Raw genomic sequence first — 15,573 nt, 5'->3', positions numbered from 1 at the left:
TGCTACATCTACAAGGATACTCTGCAATCACATTTAAGTGCCTGGCAGAGGGTTTATTTAACCACTTTCACAATTCCCTATTATTCCAATCTTGTATAGCGCGCGAAAAGAATGGACACCTATATCTTTCCGTACGAGCTCTTATTGCCCTCATTTTATCGTGGTGATCGTTCCGCACTATGTAGTTCGCTATCAACAAAATATTTTCGCGTTCGGAGGAGAAAGTTGGTGATTGGAATTTCGTGAGAAGATTCCGTCGCAACGAAAAACGCCTTTCTTTTAATGATTTCCAGCCCAAATCCTGTATCATTTCTGTGACAATCTCTCCCATATTTCGCGATAATACAAAACGTGCTGCCTTTCTTTGAACTTTTTCGATGTACTCCGTGAGTCCTATCTGGTAAGGATCCCACACCACGCAGCATTATTCTTAAAGAGAACGGACAAGCGTAGGGTAGGCAGTCTTCATAGTAGGTCTGTTACATTTTCTAAGTGTTCTGCCAATAAAACGCAGCCTTTGGTTAGCCTACCCCACAACATTTTCTATGTGTTCCTTCCAACTTAAGTTGTTCATAATTGTAATACCTTGGTATTTATTTGAATTTACGGCTTTTAGATTAGAGTGATTTATCGTGTAACCGAAGTTTAACGAGTTCATTTCAGCACTCATGTGGATTACCGCACATTTTTCGTTATTTAGGGTCAACTGCCACTTTTCGCACCATTCAGATATTTTTCTAAGTCGTTTTGCAGCTTGTTTTGATCTTCTGATGACTTTATTAGTCCACAAAGGACAGTGTCATCTGCAAACAACCGAAGACGGCTGCTCAAATTGTCTCCCAAATCGTTCATATAGATCAGGGACAGCAAAGGGCCTTTAACACTGCCCTGGGGAACGCCGGAAATCCCTTGTTTTTACTCGATGAATTTCCGTCAATTACTACGAACTGTGACCTCTCCGACAGGAAATCGCAAATCCAGTCACATAACTGAAACGATATTCCATAAGCAGGAAATTTCACTACGAGCCGCTTGTGTGGTACAGTGTCAAAATCCAGGAATACGGAATCGATCTGAAATCGCTTGTCAGTAGCACTCAGCACTTCATGTGAATAAAGAGCTACTTGTGTTTCACAGGAACTATGTTTTGTAAACCCATGTTGACTGTGTGTCAATAGACCGTTTCCTTCGACGTAATTCATAATGTTCGAACACAATATATGTTCTAAAATCGTGCTGCATATCGACGTTATCGATATGGGCCTGTAATTTAGTGGATTACTCCTACTACCTTTCTTGAATATTTGTGTGACCTGTGCAACTTTCCAGTCTTTGGGTACGGATCTTTCGTCGAGCGAACGGTTGTATATGATTGATGTATATGATGTATATGATTGATGCTAATGCATCAGCATACTCGGAAAGGAACCTAATTGCTATACAGTCTGCACAAGAAGATTGGCTTTTATTAAGTGATTTGAGTTGCTTCACTACTCCGAGGATATTTACTTTTACGTTACTCATGTTGGCAGCTGTTATCGATTCGAATTCTGGAATATTTACTTCGTCTTCTTTTGTGAAGGCATTTCGGAAGGCTGTGTGTGTTTAGTAAATCTGCTTTGGCAGCACTGTCTTCGATAGTATCTCCATTGTTATCGCGCAGAGAAGGGATTGATTGTTTCTTGCCGCTAACATACTTCACATACGACCAGAATCTCTTTGGATTTTCTGCCAGGTTTCGAGGCAAAGATTCGTTGTGGAAACTGTTATAGGCGTCCCGCATTGAACTTCGCGCTAAATTTCGAGCTTCTGTAAAGGATCGCCAATCTTGGGGATTTTGCGTCTGTTTAAATGTGGCATGTTTGTTTCGTTGTTTCTGCAATAGCGTTCTAACCCGTTTGTGTACCATGGAGGATCAGCTCCGTCGTTTGTTAGTTTATTTGGTATAAACCTCTCAATAGCTGCCGATATTATTTCTTTGAATTTGAGCCACATCTGGTCTACACTTATATTATTAATTTGGAATGAGTAGAGATTGTCTCTCAGGAAGGCGTCAAGTGAATTTTTATCTGCTTTTTTGAAGGGACATATTTTTCGCTTATTTTTTTAGTATTTGGGGATTACAATATTCAGTTACGCTACGACAACCCTGTGTTCACTAATCCCTATATCGGTTTTGATGCTGGTTATTAACTCAGGATTATTTGTTGCTAAGAGGTCAAGCGTGTTTTCACAACCGTTTACTATTCGCGTGGGCTCATGAACTAACTGCTCGAAATAATTTTCAGAGAATTCGTTTAGCACAATTTAGGATGATATTTTATGCGTACCTCCGGAGTAAAACATGTATTTTCGCCAACATATCGAGGATAAATTAAAGTCACCACCAACTATTATCGTATGGGTCGGGTACGTATTTGAAATCAAACTCAAGTTTTCTTTGAACCTTTCAGCAACTGCACTGGGAGGTCGGTGAAACGATCCAATTATTATTTTATTCCGGTTGCCAAAAATGACCTCAGCCCATACTAACTCAAAGGAAGTATCTACTTCAATTTCACGACAAGTTAAACTACTTCTGACAGCAACAAACACACCACCTCCAACCGTGCTTAGCCTATTTTTTCGGAATACCGTTAGGTTCTTCGCAAAAATTTCGGCTGAACTTATATTCGTGCTAGCGCTAGTGTGTAAACGTGCCCAATACTAAGAAACTATCTTATATGTTATTCATTGTTAAAGCCTTTGCAATTAAAACGAACTTTGGAAATTAAAATCTCAACAACGTCTTGCTGGATTTGCATAAGCTACGTGATCACGGATAGAGCTAATGAAGTTGTATCGGAACGTAATATTGCATAGTTTGTTAACATTATATATTTTATATTATAGGCCATAATACGAACTCTGTGAATAAAAACACAACTTTGCTCCAAAATAATTGATAAAGCAATTAAAATAGCTGCATTAAGACAAAGTATATTTTGACATGTAGCTATAAACGTATTTAACCTTACTCGTTTTTATTTATTAACAACAAAACAGCTTAAAGTAGCGTTTATCTTAGCAGAATACTAAGTAGTGGGTAAAACAATTAACATAGCAGGAACCCAAGGACAGCAGAGAAAAGCTGAGAAAATTTACAAGCTGACGTATCATACATATTGTGTGTATAGTGTAAAAATTAAAAGTTTTTGAGTATGCATCGGAAGACTTCACTCACAACAATGCGAGCGGTTAAATAGCCGGCAGCCATGGTGTACCGGATTTTTCCTTGGTCAGACGTCTCTCATAGCCAGAGCTGTTGTCACGCATGTATGTGTGGTGTGTCAGTCACGTCGAAGCAGCATCCAGGAAATTGATAAGTGTTAACTCGGGAACTTGTTGTTTTTCGTACGTGTCAGCATCGTAGATTTGGTGGTCAGAACGAAGATTTCGTCCCCTGTGGCAACTAACCGCAGTCATTGTCGGATACTGAAAACGGGCTCCCTAGTGACGGAAGAAATGCCAACTGGCTCCGTCTGATATCTGTAATAAAATCTCTGTAGAAGGCGAAAATTTCGATGTTGGCGTCCATCCCCAGTGGTAAGGTATGATCATCGGTTCCCTTGATGGGATTCGATTGGTAGAGAATTTGAAGGAAATGCTGAAAGTGGCATGCTTCTGGATTATGTGGATTCAGTATATATCCCTACAAAAGGTCTGCTGCAATCTACACCTGCCTCATTAATTTTGAGGGAAGTTCACAGCACATGCTTGACTGTATGGTCCGATGATGTCGAGGAGGTGATTATGCTGCAGTAGTAAAGTGGTTGCAGTTGTTTCGCAGTGGACTTAGGGGCCCAGCTGTGATAGTGGACCTTCTTAGGCTCTCCCACCTCACCTTTCCCAACAGTCGCAAACAACAGCGCCTCCCTGCTCCGGATCTACTGGACTGATACCATCAACTTCAATACCATTAGTTCTAAGGCTAAGCTACACATATTTTGTTATATGTTGCAGGTTATTCTCCTACAGGAAGTGTGTGTTGACCAGTTCTCTTTTCCATTTATGGATGCAACGTTTGCCAGTCATAGATAATACATAAATAATGACAGCGGTACAGACAATCTTGTGAAGGAATGCATCCTGACTGATGGTGTTACCTACCTCCTGTCAGTATGAGGACTTGCTAACACATGTCAGAACGTCAGGACTGTGAATGTGTATACCTCCTCTGGTATGAACAATATGAAAAAACACACAAGGTTTTACGCAAAGGAGGTCGCGCCCTTATTCGATGGACGCTACAATCTTATCAAATAGCGACTCCAATTTTCTGCTGTCACCACAGAATCAAATACAACACTTTAGCATGTGTAGGGAACTGCAATAGCTGCCGAAACACCTTCACCTCGTCGACATCTGGTGGAGTATTCATAGTGACAGGCATGTTACTGGACAATCAGTAAATCGCCTTGACTGGGTGTTTGTCACCCAGGAACTTACTGCAGAGACACTTGATGCTGAGATACGGCCGACAACCTTCACTGATCGTGACTGAGTGTGGCGCAACAGGAGCTTGTGGAAGATGAATGTCACACTCCTCAACGATCCAAACTGCTGGCAGAAGATAGAGGAGACCTGCAGGAACAATGTTTACACGATGCCGTATCGAGGGCATGCTCGTTGAGCACGTAGTGAAGATCAGATCAGGGATGAACCGCCAGCCATGCACCACATTACCAGCAAACGTCACATATGTCGAAGAGCATTGTTTTTGTGCTGGATATGCCAGGTGGCCTATACCTAACAGCCCAAAAGACCCTTCTGTGGATCGTTACCAGCGGTTCTACACTGCAGAAGATGACGATACTATGTAGACGGATCAAGCCCTCCAGTTGCTGACATGGACTCTTGATGGAGATGCGATGGCGACCCTCACGGACCCCATAACGACGGAAGACGTCGCTGACGCCCTCCGAAAAGGGGCGAGCAACAAATTACTTGGCACAGATGGTCTCCCAACATCGTATGTTCCATGATGCAGTGGGTTACAATGTACCAAGAGCTGATGAAACCTGTAGTACAGATGCCACCTGCCTTTGTGGATTTCATTCGTATATCAGTCCCCAAGCTGTCTGCTGGAACATTAATTGCATCTTACACTGCTATTTCAACATCGTTTTACCCGTGGTCTAGGGGTAGCGTCTTTAATTACGTATCAAAACGTGCTCGGTTCAAGGTTCGAACCCCGCAACGGCGTAATTTTGATTAATCATTAGCATTCCTGCATAACATGTCAACTTCATTTTGCCAACGGCCTTATCCAAGAGGGCAGAGGAGCAAACAGAAATTCGGGGCACTCTTTTGTTCTTGGGGGGGGGGGGGGAGGAACTGTCCCTAAAGGCGGGAAAAATCAGCAATGATCAAAGGCATAGGGATGCAGAAGGCACCGGAAACCACTGCATTAAGAACACATAATGTGAGTCCATAAGACATTTGGCCTGTAGTTGAAAAAGTGACATGATGATCTCTCCATTTGCAAAAGATTCATGAATAGTCCCCCATTCGGATCAGTAGGAGGGGACTGCCAGTAGGGAGGTGACCATGAGAAAATGACTGAATAATCAACGGAAGGATAACGTTCTACGCGCTCGGCCGTGGAATGTAAAAAGCTTCTGTGTGGTACGGCAGCTAGAAAATCCGAAAAGGAAAGGGCAAAGTCTCAATCTAGATATAGTTGTGGTCAGACACGTGAAATAGAAAGAAAAAAAGGATTTCTGGTCAGATGAGTATAGGGTGATATCAACTGTAGCAGAGAATTTTACAGTGCGAGTAGGATTCGTTATGAAAAGAAAGGTTGGGCAAAGAGTTTGTTGTAGTGAATTGTTCAGTGATAGGATTGTTCTCATCAGCAGACCAACTCCGACAAAGATAGTTCAGTTATACATGCCGGCGTCGCAAGCTGAAAATGAAGGAACAGAAAAAGTATTTGCGGACATTGAGAGGGTAATACTGCACATAAAGTCAGATGAAAAGCTAATATTCATGGCAGACTGGAATGCAATTGTAAGGGAAGGAGTAGAAGAAAAGGTTACAGGAGAATTTGAGCTTGGGATAAGGAATGAGAGAGGGGAAAGGGTAATTTAGTGGGTTCTATAATAAATTTCAGCTAATAATAGCGAAAACTCTGTTCAAGAATCACAACAGGAGGAGGTATAGTTGGAAAATATCGCGTGATACGGAAGGATTTCAGTTAGATTGCTCATGGTCTGACAGAGATATTGGATTGTAAGGCGTGCCCAGGAGCAGACATAGACTCGGACCACAATGTAGTAGTGATTATGAGTGGGATACAGAAGTACTAAGGGATGATGAGACAAGCTTGAAGTTCTCTAAGGCTATAGATACAGCAATGAAGAATAACTCACTAGACATTACAGTTGAAGATGAATGGACATCTCTAAAAAAAGGCAATTACAGAAGTTGGAAAGAAAAACATAGGTACAAAGAAGGTAATTGCGAAGAAGCCATGGGTAACGGAAGAAATACTTCAGTTGATTGGTGAAAGAAGGAATTACAAATATGTTAAGGAAAATGCAGGAATACAGCAATACAGCAATACACGTCGCTGAGGAATGAAATAAATAGGATGTGCAGGGAAGCTGGGACGAATTGGCTGCAGGAGACATGTGAAGAAATCGAGAAAGAAATGATTGTCGGAAAGACTGAATCGGCTTCTAGGAAAGTCAACCTTCGGTTACATTCAAAGCAGGGATGGTAACATTAAGAGTGGAACAGGAATTCCACTGTCAAATTCAAAGGAGCGAGCGGATAGGTGTAAAGGACTAAATTGAAAGGCTCTATGAGGCGGAAGATTTGTCTGATGTGATAGAAGAAACAGGACTTTCCACCTTGTACAAGCTTGGGGTTGAGTCAAAAGAAAGAATTAGTCAGAAAAAGGGCAAAGCAAAAAGGTGACTCTAAAAGACAAGAAAAAAATTCTGAAAGTTTCAAAATTTAAAATTGGGGATTATGTTCTTTTAAAAACCCACGAAAAATCTAGTGAACTGAACCATGAAATTTCCAAATTTAAATATATTTATAATGGACCATATATAATACAGAACATTCCACACGATAATGCTTACTACCTGATCTACCCTAAATCCAAGAGACCTTTAGGTGTACAAAACGTTGTGGACCTGAAACTGTATGTTCCTAGGAGTGAGTGACCTAAGTACAATCAGAAAGCAATCTGCGGTAAATGTGCTGTATCTTATACTGAAACTATTCTTTTCTAAATGTAACAAATATTTGTAAATGTATGTATACCAATGTTAGTGTGCTAATGTAGTTATGTGAGTTTCAGATTACCAAATGTACTATAAATGTAAAGATGTATGGAGAAAAGGGTTGAAAAGAAAAAGCAAATGTCGTAAGCCAGATAAAAGATGGGACTGCCAAAAACCAAAGTGGGCAGTAAATGAGTCATAATATAAAGGACTGCCAAAAATCAAAGAGGGCTGATAAATAGTCAAAGGAGAATTGTAAGTGTGGTACAGGATATGTGATAAAATGATGCAAAATGGACTGCCCAAATCTGAATAATAGGCAGCAAATAGATGTAGTGATTTTTCTAAACGATATTGTGTGTGTATTAGTAAATAAGGAAATGGACTGCCATTCAATGCAAGCAGCAACGAATTGTTTTATAGTGTATATAGGAATTTGTATAATTTGTATCTGCTTTGTAATTAAGTATTAGTGTTCCAGATTTTGAATTTATTTCTCTGAGAAATTTTATAATAATGAGTAATTTGCTATATAAATCATGTTGTGATAGGAGGTTGGACTGTGCCAAGGGCACTTAAGTAAATGATAGGTAAATGTTCTCAATATATTAAAAAGTATCGACCTGTATAATGTGAGAGAAAGGAAGTTTAGGGATACAAAATTTTATTCAGAACCACCATATAAAGTTTAATGTTCCCATCAAATTCAATGTGAATATTTATGTTTATGGCAAATGTCAAGCAATATTTCAATAGATTTTAAAGGTAACAAATGTTGAAACTGTTGTAACATGTTCAAAATTGTAACTGTGCGTCTGGTCCATACGTATTCAATGTGTTAGAATATGTAGAATGTAAAACCTCGGGTGAATACCCTGTCTGTAAGTGAGCGGTAAAAGGTGGATGGTAGGCGGGCACGGGAAAATGCACGTGAGCGCTGCACGGCATAACGGGCTCAGCAGTCATAGTCGGAGTTGGGCATTGGTCTGAGCAACACGTTCTGGAGGGAGGAGGCTCTCCTGGAAGACGTGGTTTCATTGGTGTTGAAACTTTTAGTACTATGTTCGTATGGACCAGTGTTACTTTTTCTCCGTACTGTTCAATAACAACTTAAATTTTACCAGAACTATCCTATCATTTAATAATCCTCAAAAATGACCTAGACAGGGTCCTTTCTACATGTTGTGCAATCCGAGTGTCCTGAAATGAAGAATTAAAGTTTATGTTAATAATAATTACTGCAGATCTAGCTATGTTAGAATGTTGTTTAAAGAACTATTTTGTTAATGAACCAATAGACAAATATCAAAGGTCTGACAAAGTTGGGAGATAATTTTGATATTGATTTAGTAATGAAGTTTAATTATTTCGAGACAGATATAATGGTAATTAAATAAGTAGGAAATAGGATAAAAAGAGTAGTAACTCGTATATTGGATATCTTGAGCACATAATGATTTCAGTAATAATTTTTTTTTTAATACAGTGATCATAACACTTTCAGGGTTCCTCCCCTATCCCTTTTTTATTCATTTGAATTCTGAAGTGTTCTAAACTGATTTGACCCGCAAAGTTAAAGTCAATACAAAAACCAAAATTCATCAGTGTTTTATCATTATCAAAACTGACGTTTTGTTTGTGGCTCGAAATTACTATTTCTAGGGTAACCTATGCCCGATTTTAATCAGATCAATAGACAGTACGAAGTTTTGTAGTAAACATTATAGTCTAGTGTTACGCATTTATGGTTTATCCACATCAGTACAGAAAGTGAAATTATCAGTTCAATAGATTTTCTGGTTCTAAAATTTACCATATTATGCAGTGTTACTACGTGTTGTTTTGCATGAACGTACATCAACTTGTACAGGGAAGAAACTCAGTCAATGCCTAATTAGGCTGGCGACCGTATTATTAACAAAATTGGTAGCATCTTCTGTATTGTCTCTTGTCCATCCTGACGTGCAGTTGCATTTCGTACTTGCTTGACGTATCATTGTTATTAGAGAGTGGGTGTAAGTCTTATTTGCCTCCATTCAGGTACACGCGGTCAATATCTATACCCAAATCCTTTCTCATAAGGTAAAGCCCGTCAACTTACCACAGTACAGGCTTTAAAGAGTATCGTGCGCCCTACACCCGCAAGCAGCATTACAACAGGTGCGAGAATTATCGCACAATCAGCTAACAGCTCATGCATCCAAGCTACTGACAAGAATAATATACAGAAGAATGGAAATGAAAATTGAGGATATGCTAGATGATGTTCAGTTTGGATTGAGAATAGGTAAAGACACCTGAGAGGCAATTCTGACGTTGCGGTTGATACTAGAAGCAAGACTAAAGACAAATCAAGAAACGTTTATAGGATTTGTCGACTTGGAAAAAGTGTTAGACAATGTAAAATGGTGCAAGAGGTTCGCAATTCTGAGAAAAATAGGGGTAACCTATAGAGAGAGACAGGTCATATGCAATATGTACAAGAGTCAAAATGGAATAGTAACAGTGGACGACCAAGAACGAAGTGCTCGGATTAAAAAGGGTGTAAGTTATTGATGTGGTCCCCCCCACTGTTCAACCTGTTCATTGAAGAAGCAATAATGGAAATAAAACAAAGGTTCAGGAGTGGAATTAAATTCTAGGTGAAAGGATATCAATGATACGATTCACTGATGACATTTCTATCCTAAGTGAAACGGAAGAAGAATTGTTTTATATGCTGAATGGAATGAACAATCTCCTGAGTACAGATTATGGATTGAGAGTAAATCGAAGAAAGACGAAAGTAATGAGAAGTATCAGAAATGAGAACAGCAAGAAACTTAACATCAGGACTGATGGTCACGAAATAGATAATGTAAGGAATTCTGCTACCTAGATAGTATAATGAGCAATGATGGGCAGAGCAAGGAGAACATCAAAAGCACACTAGCACTGGCAAAAAGGGCTCTTCCTGTCCAAGAGAAGTCTACTAGTATCAAGCATAGGCCTTAATTTGAGGGAGAAATTTCTGAGAATGCACGTTTGACCACAGATTTTTATGGTATTGGAACATGGATGTGGGAAAACCGGAACAGAAGAGAATCGAAAATTACGTCGAGTGATAAGGAACGAGGAGGTTCTGCGCAGAATCGAAGAGGAAAGAATATTTGGAAAACACTGACAAGGAGAAGGGACAGGATGATAGGACATCTCTTAGGACATTACGGAATGACTTCCATGGGGAGCTGTGGAGGGCAGAAGAAGACAGAGATTGGAATATATTCAGCATACAATTGAGGACGTAGGTTTCAAGTGTTACTTTGATATGAAGGAGACGAATTCGTGGCAGCCTGCATCAAACCAGTCAGAAGACTGATGATCCAAAAACAAAAACAAAAAACAAAAAAAATCGAATACTCTGGCTGCCATGACCTCAGCCAAGATGTAACTCAGCGGTAACAGTAACGTCCATACTCTCAGTGATTACTGTGATATCATATTACTTGTAGAAGCATGTCGCATATGTGGTGTCTCAGTGGCAGTGGAATTTGACAGGTATTTCACTATTATCGTAGTTGTCGTAGTTGGCCTTCCCCCCAGTTTTTTATAAACACGATCATGCGCCTTCTGCATTACATAACTTCAGAAGGTAAAATTAACGGACATATAGTGGGTAGATCACTGTACCCATTTTGTGAGGCAAGGCTGCCGCCTCTTGATTGTTGCGTATGAAACTGCAATGGAGCCAGTGTTATATGATCTATGATACTGGCTGGACGGATGCCATCGAGAGTCCTTTCCTTCGTTTGCCATGAATATGCAGGTGATCTGGTGTTTTTAGTGTATACGCCAGATGAAGTCCAAAGGTCACTGGACTGAATTGCCCAATATAGTGCTGAAGCCAGAAATTGCTTGAGCTTTGAGAAGTCTGGGGCGACGAGCATAAGCAGTGGACTTGTGGAAGGTTGATTGGCCCCATAGCCACTCCAGGATATCATCAAATGTTTCGGGGTCATCTTTAAGTGTGACAGTTCACAGACTCCATACTTTATCCATACTCGTTTCCCATAAGGTACATGTATAGATGTCTGTATCAGCTTGCTCCGATCCCTGAATACGGTACAGCAGATTACTTATGTCAACGCCTGTCTGGTTTTCAGGGTATTCTATCTGGCTACGATCCTTCTCATGCCAAAGATGGTAGCAGTTTACAGGCAGTTTTTCATTAAATCACCAATGCCAGAATTATGATCATAGTGCAATACAATACGCTTACCCTCCCAAGGGGAGGGAGATTTCTGATTGAAGAACTGATCCTCGCTTCTCATGAACCACTAATTGCAGTGGCACATATTTCACCGACACTGTCTCACCTCAATGAGTTTTCGTTGACTTCAAAAATGGCTCTGAGCACTATGGGACTCAACGTCTGGGGTCATCAGTCCCCTAGGACTTAGAACTACTTAAACCTAACTAAACTAAGGACATCACACACATCCATGCCCGAGAAGGGATTCGAACCTGCTACCGTAGCTGTCACGTGGTTCCAGACTGTAGTGCCTAGAACCGCTCGACCACTATGGCCGGCTTAGTTGACTTCAGTTATGTCAGTGCTGACTAACTGACTGAAAGGCTGCAGACAGCCCATGATGTGTATTACCAGATGATGTTGGGCCATCCCCTAAATCCAATTGAAAGCCATCTACCCTCTGTTACTTGGCCAGTGGTCTGGCGTTCAGTGTGTAGCGTTCTTCTCGATTCATATGCCAAAGCGGCCTGGTATTTGGTGGTCAAACAAAAATATATGAACCACCAGAGACTCATTTCATGCATATAACAGAGTCTCCATTATGTTCCACTGCTATTTTCCTGATGCGCATGACCATCGTCTGGAATGTGGGAATGCTGTGGACGTGTAGAGACTGAAGAGACTGATGTTGAGCCCCATTCAGCGAATGACCGCTATAGCAGTGATTCTGACATCCCTTCTTAACTCAGACATGGCGTTTTATTTACATGCTAAGATGGATGCTATGACACGGGTCAAGGGACTGACTATATTGTACCTTTATGGGGATGATGACAAACACTTCCTCTATTTTTGTACATTCCTATTGGAACGATTCACAACGACGCCATCCGCGCTACCGCCAATATTTTGCTAACTAACTGGGTATGGTCTTGTCTGACTCTCCCCACAGTTGGGTGTGTCCCATGTATGAGAAATTAATCTGATGTGCATGACAATTTCACAAAATGAACCGGAACAGGTGAGAGAACCATAGGCAGCAATTCTATGTGAAGACATGCCCAGTCCTAATGACGGGTAAGAAGAATCCGTGGACATTTTAATCTATCGTAGCAGTAGGTGTAGTGCCTAATATTCGCTCTCATCAGGAGGAGGATCTTTATCCTGTATTTATGCTTTTTACGTTTTATTTTATTTTATTTGTTCTCTAATTATGTTTTCTGTTGTTGAGTAACTTCCTTTACTCTCAGGACGCTTTTGCAGGAATAAAGATGTTTAGCTTAACCTGCCTTCCTGCCCTACGAAGGAAAAAGGTTAAGGCAATTGTTGTAAAGGAGTAGAGCATCTGGTTTTGAATCCTGGTCCAGCCCAAATTTTATGGCTTTCGCCATTGCATTACCACAGTTCCCTGCAGGGCAGGAAGACACGAATTCCCCTCATACTATCTCTCTCTTTCCCAATTCCCCATTTTATGTAAATACATTTATACTTAAATCGAAAGTAGTGCCGGCTCCTCAGTGTGGAACCGCGTGACCGCTACGGTCGCAGATTCGAATACTGTCTCGGGCATGGCTGTGTGTGATGTCCTTGGGTTAGTTAGGATTAAGTAGTTCTAAGTTCTAGGGGACTGATGACCTCAGCTGTTAAGTCCCATAGTGCTCAGAGCAATATGAACCATTTTTTTTCGAATGTAGTATGAGCTATGAACTTTACTTTTTCACCACATAAACCTGTCTGCATATTTAATTATTGAACTTTTGCGATTAGTCTTCTAGGGTAACTGCGACAAATAAGTTTGCTTGACCCATGACAGTAGGCCAGTGAAATCATTAAAAGCAATCACGCACTCTTAAACACAGGACCAGTGTTTCTGAGTAAGTCAGGGGATCGAAATCAAAAAGAACATTAGGTTTTGTAGCACTTTATTCGTTTACTAACCCATACTGTTGCGCGATACTAGTAGTGTTTGTCTATTTGTTCGTTCATTGTTGTCATGGTTCAACGGCCTTGTCACAGTGGATACACCGGTTCCCGTCAGATCACCAAAATTAAGTGCTGTAGGCCGGAAAGAGAATAGGTGACCATCCGCGCTTCTATGTGCTGTTGCCATTTTTCAGGGTGCTCTCAGCCTTGTCATGCCAGTTTAGAAGCTACTCGGCCGAATAGTAGCGGCTACGGTCAAAAAAATCATCATTACTATCGAGAGAGCGGTGTGCTGACCACACGCCCCTCGTATCCGCATCCTCAACCGAAGCTGATAAGGCCGTCGGATGGTCCCGAAGGGCCGCTTGTGGCCTGAAGATGGAGTGAAAAACAAAATGTTGTGAGCGATGTGCTGACCACACGCCCCTCGTATCCGCATCCTCAGCCGAGGATGATACAGCGGTCGGATGGTCCCGAAGGGACGCTTGAGGCCTGAAGACGGAGTGAAAAAAAATGTTTCCATGGAGACCTGGTAAAGTCGCCATACTCTAGAATAATGGAACCGGTCGTACCAGCGTCATGTAAGCCATTTCCTCTTCTGGCACAATGTTTGAAGTGGGGTTGAGTTTCGATAGTTGTTGTGGAAGCGTGGGTCTATTGGTAAATAAAATCAATATTCCGCGCTAACCGAAGTATAATAATCTCATCTCACAATGAACAACAATAAATGCAATAGAAGCTTTTCTAAAATACATCCATATATTACGTAAATAATATAACCATGCGACAGTGCAGAATGACTACACAAGTGGGGTGTATAATAAAATGACAGCTTATTTCAGCACCAGAAAAAATAAACTAGGACAAGCAGCTGAGTCACTTTATTGACAACCTACTATTGACAATACTAGACCTCTAAAGGTAACACTATCACATATAACGGTAACTATTGTATCAATCACAAGAAAATACAAATTAGAACAAACACAATAACAGCAAACGCAAATAAGCAAGAGACGGAACAACTTACTGCCAGTACACCGTCATCGAACACTCATCATGTTTACAATTTCACACTCAATAATGTTATACTCTATCATCACGGCCTTGCCATGCTTTCACACAACAACTACGGGAATTCAGCCAACTCATCAATCCTCAAGCAGATTGTCGCACTGTAACCTAATCGGACAAATGGTGACAGCTACCACTATTTGCCAATAGCAAATATGGGCCACAGAAGCACACTTCGTGTTCATCACCGCCTTGCCATTACCATCTTCTACACCATTTCTTCTCGCTGACTATGACCTGCTGTCCCCTACCAGACACCGACAAGAGGACACTGACCACCACCTCAGCTAGACGATCTCCACGTTATAGCTGGCCACGTCCAGAACTGATCGTTGCAGTTCGCTGTTGCTTTTCTCACAGTGCTTGTGGCTTAACGGCGCTCTCCATGGCTTGCCTACTCGGTGACCGCTCACAAACTCTCTCTGCTAGCACGGTCTGCCACGCCGCGCGACACTAGCCAGGGGGACTCAAGCCATCTGTTGCCGAGAACGCCACTGTAAATGACCGGAAAACTCGGCTGAAGCGACACAGTCATCAAATATACTGTGATACGCGACACATTTTGCAGGATGTCGGAAAATAGACGTTAGAAGTTTTTAGTCTACTACGATTTCACAAGGGAAGATCTCTGTTATCACATTTTTGCTACGGCAACAACCTGAGATTTCATACAAAAGCTTTTCAGAGTGGTTTCCTTCTGCAGAAATTAGTGTGTAGAGCCTTGAACTGAACAGTATTATAACATTATGAAGAACATCATTTTCTTCTGCACGTACGTCTCTGGAAATTGCAGTTCGAATGCCCTGGAGTGTTGCAGGGACGTCACTGAAGACTCTGATCTTTAGATAAGACCATTATAAATAATCACACGGAGTGATACCGCGACTACAAAGCGCTGTCCCAAACTATGTCCAGTCAATGCTAAGGTGTTGACGGCCACGATCCGGTCTCTGAAAGTCGCCTGAAGACAATGGAAGGCGTCTACAGTACGGTGAGGACGTGATCCATCCTGCATGAACCAATATCTTCATAGCGTCGGCGGCGTCGTGCATCTGGTAAAAATTCATT

The sequence above is a fragment of the Schistocerca cancellata genome, chromosome 1 (assembly GCF_023864275.1).
Source record: "Schistocerca cancellata isolate TAMUIC-IGC-003103 chromosome 1, iqSchCanc2.1, whole genome shotgun sequence".
Lineage (NCBI taxonomy): Eukaryota > Metazoa > Arthropoda > Insecta > Orthoptera > Acrididae > Schistocerca > Schistocerca cancellata.
This window is presented reverse-complemented; position numbering follows the sequence as displayed.